This window comes from Psittacula echo, assembly GCF_963264785.1.
Source record: "Psittacula echo genome assembly, chromosome: 10".
NCBI classification, from domain to species: Eukaryota; Metazoa; Chordata; class Aves; order Psittaciformes; family Psittacidae; genus Psittacula; species Psittacula echo.
This window is the reverse complement of record NC_137741.1, coordinates 14311109-14326544: the sequence shown is the minus strand read 5'-3', so window position 1 is coordinate 14326544 and position 15436 is coordinate 14311109.

Sequence of the window (15436 nt, the reverse complement as noted above, 5' to 3'; positions counted from 1 at the left end):
CTAAATTTTCTATTACCCATTAAAATGCACTGGGCTAATGCTGCAAGGGCCATTTGACTTGGGCAGTTTCCATGTCCACCCGTGAAATGAACTTACGTGGATCAAATCCACTCCTCATGTGGCTTCCTTAAATGTGTTGACTGGGTTTACACCATGTAAAAACCATTTCTGTTTAAATCAACAGGAGGGAACAGGAGGTGTTACATTGCATCCACACCATGGATTTATAAGTGAGGAGAGGGTAGGTATTACTGATGTACTCTCTGTATGTCCCTTAGGCATTGCATCAGGGGTACATCTGCAGAGCCATCGGACTTCACTGCTTCGGAGCAAGGATTTGCTAATCTGCAGTGGCTCTCTGCATCTCCAGGCCAAGACAGAGCCTTCCAACTAAAGCCCTACTGCAGCAGTGTGGCCATCTCAGATCTGAAATGCAGCAAAGCAGTGGTTCTATTTGTCAGCCTACTCGAACATTAAGCTCTGAGTAAACTGTGACCTGAGCCTCGTGTTTGCTGCAACCTCTTGGACAGAGCCAAGGGCTTGGAATGGCAAAAGCTGAGCAGGGCTGAAACTGTGGACACATCTGCAATGGCTGTGCCTCCGGCACTGTGCCAGTGGCAGATGGCTCATGTGAATGAGATCCTCCAGAAAAGACAATGCAGCCTTTGCTCAGGCAGGGGCAGGAACCTGGAAACTGCCTTCCTACTGGCAGCACCTTGCTGAGAGTAAGGGGAGTTTGAATTCAATCTGCTGGAGACTCTGGGAAGGATGCTGAAGAGGGCAGGGAGCTGTGGGATACCTCTTTTTCAGGAGTAAATGCCTTTAATGCACTCATTTTAGACCCCTTCTTGGCTTCAGTGCCCTCCCCACGACAACGAGGCTGCTTTTTTGTGCTAAGGTCCTCATCTCTGGTGAACAATATTGCTGCTATATTTAATATGGGAGAGGGTTATTACAGTGCTATGTAGAATGAGCCATAACCATTATAGGTTGCTCTGTATCTCAAAGCTAATTTTAATTAAAGCTGCCAATAACCTTTGAGGTCTTTGACTTCTGGAGTTGAGGCAAAGGAATGAGATGCTCAGGTGGTTTCATTTGATTATACAACTCCTTATTAGAAGGGTGGGATTAGGTTCACTGGAAGCTGAGCATGTTTCCATGCTAGTTGTGAGGGCCCATCAGAGCCTTCCCAACACAGGTGGATGTTTGGGAGTAGGTTATCATTTCCATAAGGCCATTGGAGTTATCTTGCCTCACTTCACCCAAATTGATTTTATTATGAGCCAAAACTGTGGCGCTTCATCTTGCCTGGGATGCTATAAGGTCAAACACCTCACTAGCCAGAAATGGGTCCTTAGCAATTGCTTGGTCTGAAGTAAATGCAGAGGGTTTTCCTGCTTCCTCCCAAGCTTCCACAAACCTGGACATCACATCTGCCTCTCCACCAACACATGTGACAGAATATGACGACACAGCTCCCTTTACCTGTAGGAAGCAGAAAAAAGCCTCGCAAGCACGATATTAAAAGACTGAAATGAACATGCAATTAGAGATCAGAGGAGCTTTTCTCTCAGGAAAGTGCTAATTAGTCCAATCGGAGATTTATCTCTCTTTACCTGTGCATATCAGAGTTCAAGCTTTTGATAGTCACAGTAAACTTGGAGAATCCATTTATATCCAGCACGTTATTGCTGGTATAAGCTACGCAATTGATCTTCTTTACTTAGACCTTTGCCTATGACCTGCATGTGATCAATACGCACACGCAGCAGAGGTGAGCTTGGGGCTGTTGCTGACGCTGAAGGCAGCTTGCAGTCAGATACACTCCATGGTTTGAAGTGATTCCCCTTTTTTCCACGTCCCTCCTCCACCTTCTGCCCCTACATGGGGCAGATTTCTAGCAAGGAGCAGGGAAAAGGATTGAGATTTCATGCACATTAATGCAGCTTTGTGAGGAGGGGACCACTTCAACCCCAGAATCAAAGGGACATAATGAAGAATTAAATGACCTTTTCCTCCAATTTCCTCTGCCTGTGCTTTGTCTCCTGAATATCACCTGATGCGTGGCAAGTTTTCTTCCCTGATGTCAGTCGATGGGCAATTTCCCCACCTCAGGTACTGATGAGTTTCCTCTATTCACTATCACCTTCCACGTGCCAGTACACTTAGTGCTGTAATCACTACCTCCAGGAGAAAAGTCATCCCAGGTTTATCCTTATAGGACATTTAGACACAGATTCACAGCTTGTTCCTCTCCTCAGACATGGTGTAGAGACAATCCTACAACATTACATGGTTCGAATAATCTGGAATCCCACCAAGTCATCCTTTCCATTGCTGCAATGATACGATTAGGGGCCTTTGTGAGAAGCCATGTGTACTTTGGCTTTATTTTGGTATCTAATCAGTTCACATTGAATCGGAATTAGCACTGTAATATGAGGAAATAGACAGTGTATTTGTCTGGGAAAACAAAGGCAGGCAATGATGCTATGTGTGAGTGATAGTCCTTCTTAACTATGCAGTAAAACCATTTTTTCTCAGCCTGAAACTTCAGTCTTGATTAACCAGTTCTTTCATTTTCTTCTCCTTGTTCAGCCTTAAAAGTTATTTACAAGGTACTTGTAGAAGAGGGTGATTCAGGCTGCTCTAATGCTTGGTTTGTTTTTGTCTCAGCAAATTGCCTGCTGACCTGCAAGCAGTGGCCAAATCAGACTGAAATTAAAAAGGTGGTGGAATATGCCCCAGTTGCTCCTCAATCAATACCAGTCTAAATTACTGCAAACCTGGAGCCATGGTGCATGTAATACATCATTTTGTAACCCTATAAATTGCTTTTAGCCTGTCTCTTCTGATTTCCTTTTAATGGCCTTTCAGCTAAGATCAAGTGTAGCATCAGTTTCACATCAGCTGTGTACCCTACCCAGGGACCATCTCACACTGGCACTGGGATGAGCTCAGCCAATTTGCTGTAGCTCCTCCATGCTGGTCATTTGGAAGTTGCTCTGAGAGGCCTCCCGTTTGCCACTCACATTCAGAAAGGCAGTACTGTGAAGTGCTGCCCAGGACTTATCCTGTTTTAAGGAATGAAGGGAGATGGAGAGAGGATATTGGAGTTTGGGATTTAACCCCTGGGTTACACAGCCCCAAGGCCCTGTCCCTTCCTATGGTTTCTTTCAGCCAAACAGAGCAGTTTCAGTCCTCAGAAGCCGTGGTCCTGCAGACGTCTTGCCATGGCCTCCAGAGACCACAGCTGGGGAGTTGATGCTCTAGGTAGTGCACCTCCTGTTCCTGGACCATCCCTTTGCTTGCTGGGAGCTGTGTGAGGCTCAAAGAGCAGGTGTTGAGCCTTCCCTCCTCCTGAGATGGCCCTGCAGCTTGCGCTGAGATGGAAGATGCTCACCATCTGCTAATGTTGCTGGCCTGGCCATGCCCCTCTCCTCGCAGCATATATGTGCCTGTATCACAAAACGCACTGCGAGAGAAGCCCCGACCTGCCTTTAGACCAGCCACTGCAGCTGAACTGGAAACATGATGGGCATTGAAAGAGCAGCTTGATCCCCTCCACTGGTCCTTTCCAGAGGCTGTGTCCACGGAGCTATTTTCAAACAATTTTTAAGAGAGGAGTCAAGCCCAGCCCAACCAGAAGCAGGACCAGCACTGCATCCCTTCAAACAAGACTTTTGCTTTTAGATGCCTTTCCCCATCCTCAATCTCCTTTTGTGTGGCTGTTTGCACCTGGTTTCAGGAGACACCTTCTCATTTCCCATGAGATGTGCAACAGAGAGAGGTCTACTCTGGGTGCAGCCCCTTCACCTGTGCCTTTCCAGAACTTCTCACTTAGGATACCAACTCGTCTGTAAAGTATGTTCTTCCCTGGGCTTAATTTCAAGGGAGGTGTTGGTAGGATAAAGAATAACATGCACTTTGAGTTAAGCAAATCCCACTATCCCAGACCGTCCTGGGCATGAGTAGCTGGGAAGAGAAGTCAACTGGAAATTGGCTACTCCGCTTGCTCCGAACATTAGTTGTAAGTGAAAACTTTTCATTTCATTTCAGTGACATTTATCCCAGTTTTAAGCAGAGGGGTGGGTGCAAGGGAACGAAAAACCCCATTTTTACTGTGAATTTTCTTTCCTGGTTATGCGCATAAAGCCAGTCGTAGAGCTGGATGGGCTTCTCATCTGTATCCAGCAGCAGATGTTTCCTGGGGGTCACTTTGGAGATGCCAACAAATGTCCCCTCTTTTTACCTTTGCTGAGAACCAGTAAATTTAACCATGCCACTGCTGCAGCAAATGCCACAAGAAACCAAACTGGGCTCAACAGCAGACAAGAAGTCAATTCATGGTGAAAGATAAGGGGATGAAGGACTCATATGGGAATGAACCCACTCACCCACCCACCCTCCCTGCAACGCCTATGTGCTCCCCTTGCTTCTGTTCCACTATTCCCTGGCGATTGGCTTAAAGAGCTGTTAGGAAATCTTGGAAGAACTATGAAATTAGCTGTAATTAAAGCACAGCCTTGGTCTGTGTTGGTGCCATGTGCAAGTGAAGTGATTACCTTGGGCTGAGAAGAGACATAATGAACAGAATTACCCATAAGATGCTTACAGTTTGTTGACTTGATCTGTGCAACTTGCAGCACCCAGAAATGATAATGTAGGCTGTGTTGCAAAGAGCTCAAAACACTTTCAGATGTTCAGAGACAGTCAGAGATCAGGTTTTCCTATCAGAAGTATCAAACACCTCCTCCTTCCACCAAAACATAACCTTTTAAAAACATCTTAAGAGGAAAGCTATGCCTGCTGTTGGGGGGCACAAATGCAAATGTTGTATTTCAAGCTGGCGTTTTAAGATGAAAACTTCCCTTTTGGCTTGTTTCCAGTTTTCCCAAGGGAATGCCAGCATTTTCCCACTGGAACTGCTGGCTTCCTTTCAAATGATGTTTAGTTCAGAAGAAAATTAATTTTTCTCTGGGGAAAGTCACAGGGTCAATATCGAAAGCAATAAAACACTTCTGAGACTGGAAGGAAATGCTGTGTTTGCCCCTGTGTGCCAATACCCCCTCTACTGCATAAGCCTCTTGTATCCCTTTACATAAAAGAAGGATGCAAAGGGAAGCAGGTGCGCTGGGGGAAGACACATGCAAGCAGTGATGGAGCAACCCATGAGTAACTGGCCTTTATTTTCCTAGGAGCTTAGAATCAGATGGGAACTTAAGGAAACAAAGGAAGCCAGGGTGGGATTTCCCAGCTCTGGCTGCTAAGGGAGACAGCAATGTAAATCTCTGAGGCTACTTTGCTGTTCTGCTGCTGCCTTTCATCAGGACTTGACAGAAGTTTAAAGGTGACACAGAGAGGCCATTGCTGTGGCCTTTTCCTTTTGGTGGGCTTCAGGTGAATTAACAGAAGCCACCACACTTTACAAGCGATGCAGTCCTGCCTGTGCAACCAGGATGTTGACAGCAGCTTTGGAAGAGGATACCACTTAGCACTGTTATTCTCCATAGGGAGTCTTAAAGCTCCTGAGATCTTCTGTAACTGAATAAAATGAACATCCAGCTGCAAATTTAATTCCTTTTCTCTTTGAATATCAGGAGCAGCATGCCATTGGCTATAAGCCTCAATGCCTTTTATCTATCTTATTTGAGACTGCAGTATTTAAAACTTTCTGTTAATAACAGTAAAAAGCCCTCTTAATTAATAGAGCTTGTAGCAGCGACACTTGCACACAGAGCAGTTTGACAAGAGAAATTACTTCTGTAGAAACACGACAATGAACTTGTGTGCAGATCACAATCCTGATAGCCATAAAGCACTGCCTCTGGTTTCAATCTGCAGGTTTGACCTTTCACCAAAAATGAATTTTAATAGGCAATTGACTTAAATAATTGGTGTGTGTTCAAATCGATGCTGGAATGTGATGTCTTTGTGGTTAAGATAATTGAGGTGTATGAAAGGCTTTTTAAAAGATTTTCAGATTCAGATCAGGAGGATGATGTCTGGGGAGATCGGAGCTCAGTTCTATGGCTGCGTCACCACTGTATGGCCATCACTTTGGCAAAAGGACCTTTTCACCTCCTCATACCTCTCCCAGCCCCCCTGCAGTACTCACTCCTTCTGCTCTTGTACAAAGGTTATGGAGATGAGGAGGATGTTGTGCTCTCTGCATTGCTATGGGGAGGAAAATCTGGGTGCACATCCACCCCGGTGTAAGTTTGAGCCACCTTGGATGCTGTAGCACATCTCAGCCCCTGTGCATGCCCTGAGCTGGCCACACACAGGCTTCAAAGCTCCTGCAAGTAATGCCTGTGTGATCTCTGTGAGCTCACATTCGCACATGCAGAGTAAACCCATGTGTTTGCAGAACATGATTTCTGCAATGGCCCACAAGAAGCTTCCCTTTGCTTGTAAAGCACGGCTGTCACTCTGGCTTTCATTCATCATGCATGAGTAAAAATAAGGGATGCCTCATAGCACACCAGCATCAAGCACTGACAGGTCTGTGGTGCAGGAGACTGCTGAGGACCTGTTCTCTCTTCTGAAACAAACGAATTTAACATCTGCACATTAAAAATGGGCTGAGCAGTGATGGGCAAGGCAGCACACCATGGTCTGAAACCCCATTCTGACAGGTTGAGGCTGCCAACCAGCCCTGCTGGCCACCACAGCTCAGTGGCAACATCAGGCTCTGCTCTTTCTGCCTCTTCCAGCAGGGTCTTTCCTCACCGGGTAATTTTGTCAGTGATTTATGAGGCAGAGTAGACTCCAGGTTGTTCTTCCATCACTGACCTGGCTCTACAGATGGAGCAGCAGTGCTGGGTGTCATTGGTGGCATGGGCAGACACATCCACACTGGTACTGAAGTGCAGAGCGAGATGCAGATGCTTGTATTCATCACATGTACTAATTTTTGTGCTTTGGTCCTGAATCTCCCCCTCACATTTCTATATTTCTACCATATATAAAAGTTTGATTCTTTGTTCAGAAAGAAAGTAAAAACGCCATAAACCATCAGAAGTATTTCAACTTGGATGTTCTATCAGCTCTTTTCTCTGGGCTGGCCTCTCCATACGTGTTCTCCATGAAGGACCACAAATGATTTGTCATGAAGTCACACATTTCCTCCCTGGGTAATCCAGGGGACTGGGGGAAGAGCCCTCAGGTGGAACAGATAGGCTTTGTTTTGGTGCCTTGAATCCAGACCACCTGATAGTCATTAAGCATCATGAGTTTATAAAAGGCTCCACCCCAGCTCAGGTGGATTGTGGTGTGCGAGGAGCTTGTCTTGAAGGCTAGCAGGATGAAGAGCCTTTCCAGAGGAGGAGGTAGCTGTGGGAAGAGGAGCAGCTTGGGACCAGGGGTGGTAGGTCAGGGTGGGGACTGCTCTGGTTTTGCTTCTGCTTGAAATAGCTGCTTCCCTTTGGGGCTCAATCTCTAGTTGTGGGGTGCTGAGGAGCAGGAGAGGGCTTGTACGTGGGCAAAGCCAGCTTAAATATGAAGCGATCTTCTGGTCTTTCGAGGAATAAACCTGGGGAGAAGGGGCTGTGCTTGAACTCCTGCAGTTGAAGCAGCTTTCAGTAGAGCTGCTCCACGTGATGCCAGGGAGGTCAGATGTTGACCTGAGTTTGCAGTGACCACCCAGAAGGGATTTATTTACAAGTATAAAGTGCAGCACTGGCTCTGTTGGTAGGTGGCAATGTGGTGTGTGTCCTGGTGTGCTTTCTTTCTGGTATGTGTTTATGTTGGGAAGAGGAGGCTGAGCTGCAGTGCTGGTTCATGTGCTTGACTTGAGGCAGGGGGCCTGGAAGAGGAAGGGCTGTGCACTCTGGCTGTAATATTTATAACAACTTCTTCCTTCTTTGCGTTTTGCCTGTCTGATGCTTTTTGGATGCAGAGATATAACTTTTGAGGAATGTATAATTGCATGTTTCAGCTGATCAGGAAAGCTTATATGAAATAGCAAACCCCAGCATCTAGGGGCTTCTTCTATTGGCTAAGACTGTGATAAAGCCATCAGGTACCCTCAGAGCAGGTCAGATGAGGTGTCTTGCGATGCTTTGTGTCTGCCTGGTGGGGCTGGCTGTGCCTGTGATGGGGTGGCCCAGGGGAGGACCATGGTGTCTCCCGGGACACTGGGCTCTGCAGTGTGTGATGCTGATGTGCACAAGGGCACCACAGAGAAACCCCATGTCTCCCGGGAGGAGCTCAGCCTGCCATGGTGGGTACTGCCTGCCAGGATGCATCTTGCCCCTAACAGACCAACTTCATTCAAACAGAGTTTTGCTGCATCTTCTGAAGCTAAATTTAAGAGACTATTTGCAAAGAGTTGCCCCTATTTTTAGCCCAGAACAGTTCCTTGTCTGCTCTTGTTGTTGTGCAGCTGCATGTGCAGCTGTACTGGGGTTGTAGAGGGAGCAGCATGGGGCTGGGTGTCACTCTGGCTGTGCCCAGTTCATGTGGGGGTTCTGAGCTCTCCTTGGGCTTGAAGTGGGGGATGCCTTTAAGACTCTTTATTGAATAACTCAGCAGGAGCTGAGGGACTGAAGGGAAACATGGTTTGCACATGGGCGTTTTTTAAGAAGTTGTAAATTCCGTGGAATAGAAAACATTTTTCCTGTATTTGCTCTCAAAATGGAGCGGCTGCCAGCTCAGATGTTTTTGTGATGCTTCTGTAAATAAGGTTCACAGGTATAACTGATACAGCAATCTATCATCATGCCAAGCGGCTGCTCCACTCTGTGACTGTAATTTGATCCTGATGCGAAATAACTCTTTTAATATATAGGGGAAATAATCATAGCTTGTTTTCCCAGAATATTCCTTCTCTGGAAAGATAAAGAAACTAAATCCTTCCATTGAGCCACGTTTCCGCTTAATTAATGCGTGCTGCAGACCCTTTGGTGGAGTTGCGGTTCCCAGGCGTGACAAAGATGAGCACAGCAGTGGACAGCAGATGGGTCTGACACAGATAGAAAAGCATGGGGGAAAAAATTTACTCTTTTCTCTTAGAGTAACTGGCCATCCTCAGCAGTGCCTCTGCCATGCTGCTGCTGAGATAATCTATCTTCTACAGTCTGAAACTTGGTAGGATTTGAGACTGACAGCGTGGAAAATAGGAACTGTCTTGGCATTGAGAGGGCTGGCAGGAAAACCTCTTCCTGGGGGTGGGATTGACAGGGCAGTAAAACCAATTACCATGGACCCCAGCCTTGGTTTGCCAAGGCTGTGCTTATGCAGACAACACTCCTGATTGCAGTGGCTCTGCTTGCACTCAGGTGAGCGGTTCCCATATGTTGAGGGTTGCAGCTTTCAGGGCTGTTGCAATATTGCTGTATGGAAGTCACTTTGAAGTAATGCTTCTTGCTGCTATACACTATGTACTTGAGCTGTATTCCAGTGCTGAAGCGATGCTTGGAGGAACAGTGCCTTCTGGAAACATCATTCCACTCCTGTCTTCTGGAAAGTTCATTGCTGCCTTGACAAAATTCAGTTTTTATTAAAAATGATTAATGTCTACGCTTTTAATCAAGGAGTATTCACACAGCGATGGCTTTACTATAATAGCTTGATTTTAAACAGCTTGTGTCCTGATGCGTGAGGTGCGTTATGTTATTTGACAGCAGTGACATTTATACTTGTAATTACTAAAAGGTGGTAATCCATTGGAAAGCCTGCCCCACTTCAGGGAAGAAAATGGATGGAAATGCACAGCACTGAAAAAGCACAAAGTGCCACAATACATCAGCGCATCCTGAGATTAAAAAAGCCAGGGATGGCATTTTCCCACCAAACAACAGCACATCCATGTTGCCAAGTAAATTGCTGACTTTTAATTATTTCTTTTGTATGCATGAAATATTTTTGCTCTGCTTGTTGCCTGACACACTTACTTCTTCATTTCAGAGCACAGGAGCATCTCGAAAGCAGATGATGTCATGTGCAGGAGTCATGGGCCTCCCGGGGCTTGATTACAGAATGCTGAAAAATTGGGCAAGTCAAGCTGGAACAGGGAGCCCAAATCTGATCTAAATCTTGATGAATTGGTAGGGGAAAAATATTTGGAGCTGCTGTTTTTAACGTGCTGACAGGTAGGATATACTTAGCTGGCACAAGCTATTTTGAAAGTGGCATTAGACTATTAACACTTCGCAGATATGATCTCTCCTCCTGCAAGAGGGAGCTTTATCAATGCATCTTCACTTGGGGTAGTAGGGAAAGGAGATGTTATTAGGGCTGCTGGTAACCAGTGGTACTTATCACCCAGTTAACAAGAGCTGTTGGAGGAGATTGCTACCTGAATTGTGTACATGTAGTAAGAACAGGGAGATCTAAATGAAATCCATAACTTGGATGATTTGTGTCACCCACTAGGATGCTTGGTGACACTGGGCTGCTCTTATCCCTGTCACCAATCTCCTTTTCTCATCTTCATGGGTTATTAGAGCATTTTCAGTCCAGTTTGGGTCTCAGTCCTAGCTGCACAACAGTCCATAGGAGAAAAACAGACCTTGCTGGACCTGTACGAGATGCAGAAACCTCCTGCAGAACTGCTCCTTTGGAAGTTTTAACCCTTTTTATTTCCATCTAGCCCTCCAACAGCCTCTGAGTTGGGTGCTGAGCATATGGTTTTGGTGCAAGAAGCATGGACAGGACCTGGGGACCAGGCAAACGCAGCAGCATGGGGGAGAGACTTTTCCATATTAGCTGGATCATTAAGGCAAGGCAAAGTTCTAATGCTATCCCAGGTCATTGCAGGGTCTGACAAGGTGGTTTTCAGAGCACGGGGCCAGCACACAGGCAACACAGATACTCTGCTGTCTTACAGTGCTACAGCCAGCTCTTGCCCTTAGCAGTTGGCATAGGTGCTGCTCAGGACTTGGATACATCCATCTATTATGGGTGTGTGATTCTGCCAGAAAGAGTCTGTAAATGCAGATTAAAGCTAGCTTGGTGCACAAGGGAGTGGGTTTGCCTAGCTGTGATGGTGTACGCCCATCTTGATGGTGTCTAGGCATGAGCAGAGTCTTGTGTTATTGCAAAGCTCCAGTTGCTGTAAATAACAATCTTGTGACTTCAAGTTCATGTTGCACCTGGATTTTTTCCGATAGTCATAATAGATATTTTCTCTTTCCTTGTGTATTGGATATATCTCCTTTTCAGGTGGTAATTTATGCTGATTGCAGCTCATCAGTCTTGCATCTTGCCTGCCACAGGGTTTCTTATACTTTCTAATTTACTGAAGGAAGTGTGTATTGACAGTTCTCAATGAATTCCACAGTACAGGAGGTGCATGTGGTGCCGAATCCTTGCAGAACAGAGGGTTACAGAGAGTCCCTGACGATGCCTAATGGTTTTAGACTCATGTAAATGCCTCATTATAGTAATCCAGCAATGGCAAAAGTAGCAAAAGGCTTATGATAGTCCTCTTATTCAAAATAAAAACACTATCAAAATAAGCGACCTATCTATCATCTTGCCATGGGTTCTTTAGTTGATAGCAAAAGCTGTCCTTTAGATAACACTGAAGTCCTCTTCCCCAGTGGTTTTCTAATCAAACTTTGCTTTCATAGAATCATAGAATAGTTAGGGTTGGAAAGGACCTTAAGATCATCCAGTTCCAGCCCCCCTGCCATGGGCAGGGATACCCCACACTAAACCATGTCACCCAAGGCTCTGTCCAACCTGGCCTTGAACACTGCCAGGGATGGAGCATTCACAACATCCCTGGGCAACCCATTCCAGTGCCTCACCACCCTCACAGTAAAGAATTTCTTCCTTATATCCAATGTAAACTTCTCCTGTTTAAGTTTGAACCCATTACCCCTTGTCCTGTCACTACAGTCCCTGATGAAGAGTCCCTCCCCAGCATCCTTGTAGGCCCCCTTCAGATACTGGAAGGCTGCTATGAGGTCTCCACGCAGCCTTCTCTTCTCCAGGCTGAACAGCCCCAACTCTCTCAGCCTGTCTTCATACGGGAATGATCTATAAACTCTATCAGTATTTATGTAAAAAGAGGTTGATGATTCAAGAAGAAATGAAATATTTAGGTAAGACTAATCCTGAAAGCATAGCTGCTTTAGCTGTAATCATTCATCTTATCACATGGATGTATTTGTTTGGCTACAAACTTTTCCTTTGGAAAAATCTAGTTCCATTACAGTTTAAAATATTAAAGGGAAGGAAAAAAAAAGAACAATTTTTGGATAGGAACAATCTGGCAATGGAAGTTAATGGCATTTAAAACAAAGGTAAAATGCCATATGTCTGGCATGGGAACAAAAATAAAGCTACGTTTTGAAGGTGGTCCCTGACCATATGTGCATACTTAGGGCAGCTCTACAGTTGTTGGCCAAGATGTCCCTGTAGACCAGCAAGACAGTGCAGTCACATTGCCTTTCTCAGTCTGGGGGAGATGCTCTGATGGTCCTTTTCATCCTAGGATAGATTAAAACTTTAAAGGCAAGAACTGCCTATAGGGCATCTTTACAGCAAAGAAAGTACTGATCTCTCTAAGGTGCCCTTTGGAACCTGGTGGGTCCCCTCCATCCCATGGGTGCTAAATCGCTGTGTTGCTATGTCATTTTGGGCTGGGGCCACTGCAAAGCTCTACTGCTCTAGCAAGCATCAGTGTGTGCCTTTCTCTGCCCATGATGCAGAGTCCTGAGACTGGCAGGTTTTGCTTGTCTATAGGATTTCCACACCTAAAACCTGATCACTGTTGTGGCAACCTTGAACTTTTGTGGTTTGTCGTCTTTCAGGTGAAATGATTCAGTCTGGCACAAGGCTGGTGAGGCACTGAGCTGCTTACGAATGTGTAGCTTGTATCAATAAGGGAAATTAAATAATTCCTCAAAACTGTGCAATGTGTCAGTTCTGCTGCAGTTCAGTCAGCTCTTCATTTTCTTGTTGGCTTTTTATAGTTGAAATTTCCTTAAAGTGCATTGTGGAAATCATGCCGTGCTCAGTTTGGGGTGACTGTGCACAGGCAGAGCTTGGGGCTTGAGTGGGGTGAGTGACTGGAAGGGATCAGTAGTCCTTCAAGTGCAAGGTCCTGTGAATCCTGCTGGGAAATAGATATCGAGTAGAAAGGTTTTAGTGAGCAACTTAATGTGTGAAATTAAAATCTACCCAGGTCTCAGGCACACAGATCCTTGAGAACACATTGAATTCCGATCTTGTGACAATCAGCTCAGAACAGGGTTTCAGAGGAGTACAGGGACATGAGGCTAATGGCACACTGAGCTCTGGTAGCTGTGCAATAAATCCGTGGTCTGGAAGATGCACAAAATATCTGTCATATCCCTACAGATCTGGGGATTAAAGTACAGCAGGTCTTGCAGGTTATGAGAACTCCAGCATGAGCTGTTCTATCTCCTGGGGTCAGATGTCCTGCTAGCAGTTATTTGGTACCCAGCCCTGCCCTTTCATAGGCAATGTGGGACTGGACTGAACAGGCTGGGTAAATCCTGAGGATGGCAGCTTCCCTGGCTTAAACACCTTACAATGCACCTGACCTCTGCTCCTTGGCCAAACCCTTTTGTGATGCAGGATGGTGCTGGAGTGGAGATAAAGGCCTGAGGGTTTTATTAGACTAAATATGAATGATAAAATTGCATTAGCATTCCTGCAGTTGTATAATTTAATGTAAGATTCTATCAGTTTTATCCTGCCCCTCTAAATTTTTAATTTTTCAATATGTTAAAGCTGCTTCTCCCCTTTTTCTTAAAACCTTGCAGTTGCTTCATGGAAATAGTAAGAAGGTGACTGAAAAATATCAGTGGCTTTGCAGATGTTACTGAGGCTTTTGGTATCCACACAAATTGCTGTGTAGGGTCAGGGGAAAAAGGGCGGTAGCTGAAAGTTTAACTGTCTTGGTTCAAAGAAAGAATCCCAGTCCTGTTCAGGGAACTTGCAGGCAGGTGCTGCTGTTGTGATGTGCTTGGGCAGCATCCCAGGGCAAAGATGGTCATCGGTGAAAAAGTAAGATGTTGTTGAAGCAAGAGCAAACAAAGTCCAGGCCAGGCTGCTACTGGCAGTGCCACTGTGTCATCCTGTCTACAAGACAAGATGGCCTTGAATGAGGGATGCCTGCTTCTTTCTCTTATCCTGTAGGAAAACTTTTCCAGATTTACCCTCATCTAACACTTAGACACTTAACTAACAACTGAGTTTGTGCTGGAAATTAAATACAGAATTCCTCTTGTGCTAATACTGGTTTTTGTCTTACACATTGTTGGTGGAGGCAGGGGTCACTCCAGCTCTCAGGGTAAAAATAGGCAGGGTCTGATGCTAGTAATCTCCTTGATCTATTAAGACTGTAATTGTATGCCTGGTCTTTCATTTTTCAAACCTAAATGAGCTATTTTTAGTCTCTTTTTGTGAGATTAACTAAACAACATGGCTTTTTTGTACCTGTTCCAGTCTGAATTAGGGTTTTACTGAATTGGGATGCCTGGGCTCATCCTGTGTTTCAGATTCCCTACTGCTACCTGAGCAATGACACTAATCTCCAGCTTCTCCTGAGCACACCTTCTGTAATAATCACAGAAACTCATTAGCCTCTCTTGTGGCCTAGCCGTATCATCGGCTTATTCTATCAACAAATACACAGAGGTTGTCATCTTCCCGGGGGCTATCTGTTACACTCAAATAGAAACTATTTTTTCCTGTGGGTTATATTTTATTCCTGTCCCAGGAATTTCCTTGAAATGAATACATGTTGGTTTCAGGATCTCTGCAGGCACGTGGCAGACTTGCAGCCATCAGTACAGTGTGTCTGAGAAGCATCTCTTGCAACTGAGAGGGTGAAGGATATCAGTCTGAACATGTTGATATTGTCCAGCAAATCTGATGCCTTGATAACAAGTCAAAGCAGCTGTGCTAAGGTGTCTGGCTGCTCTGAATGGCAAGATGTTGAATGATTACTGTATAGATGCTGGGGAGATGCCTCCATGGTGATGCTCATTCTCTCCCCCTGTGGGCAGGTGTTTGGTGGGAAGGTTGGTGTGGGCTTCCTGGCCTTTTTATTTACCTGATTTAGGAAATGGCTGTTTATCTGACATGGGAATTTGAATACATGGAGGTGGATCTGGGTTTAATCACTGTTAACTGCCCTTCACTGCTTGGAGATTGTGCTTTTGTTTCTTTTTGAGAAGGAAAATCAGAAGGTTCTTCTGTCTCTTGTCAGGAAGGCTTAGAGGAGGCATTGTCATGACCCAGTGAGCTGTGTGGAGCTGCTTGGGTTTGCATGGTCCAATCTGCCCTGCTGCATTTCAAGCTGTCACAGTTTGAAGCTATTTAATAACTGTGACAGTTCTGCAAAATCAAATGCAAAGCAAGTACGTTGTACAGACATTCTTAGTAGTAGCAAGTGATGCTTAGGAGGTGAGGTTGCCTCAAGCACCCAAAATTGGCCACTTGTAGCAAGCTA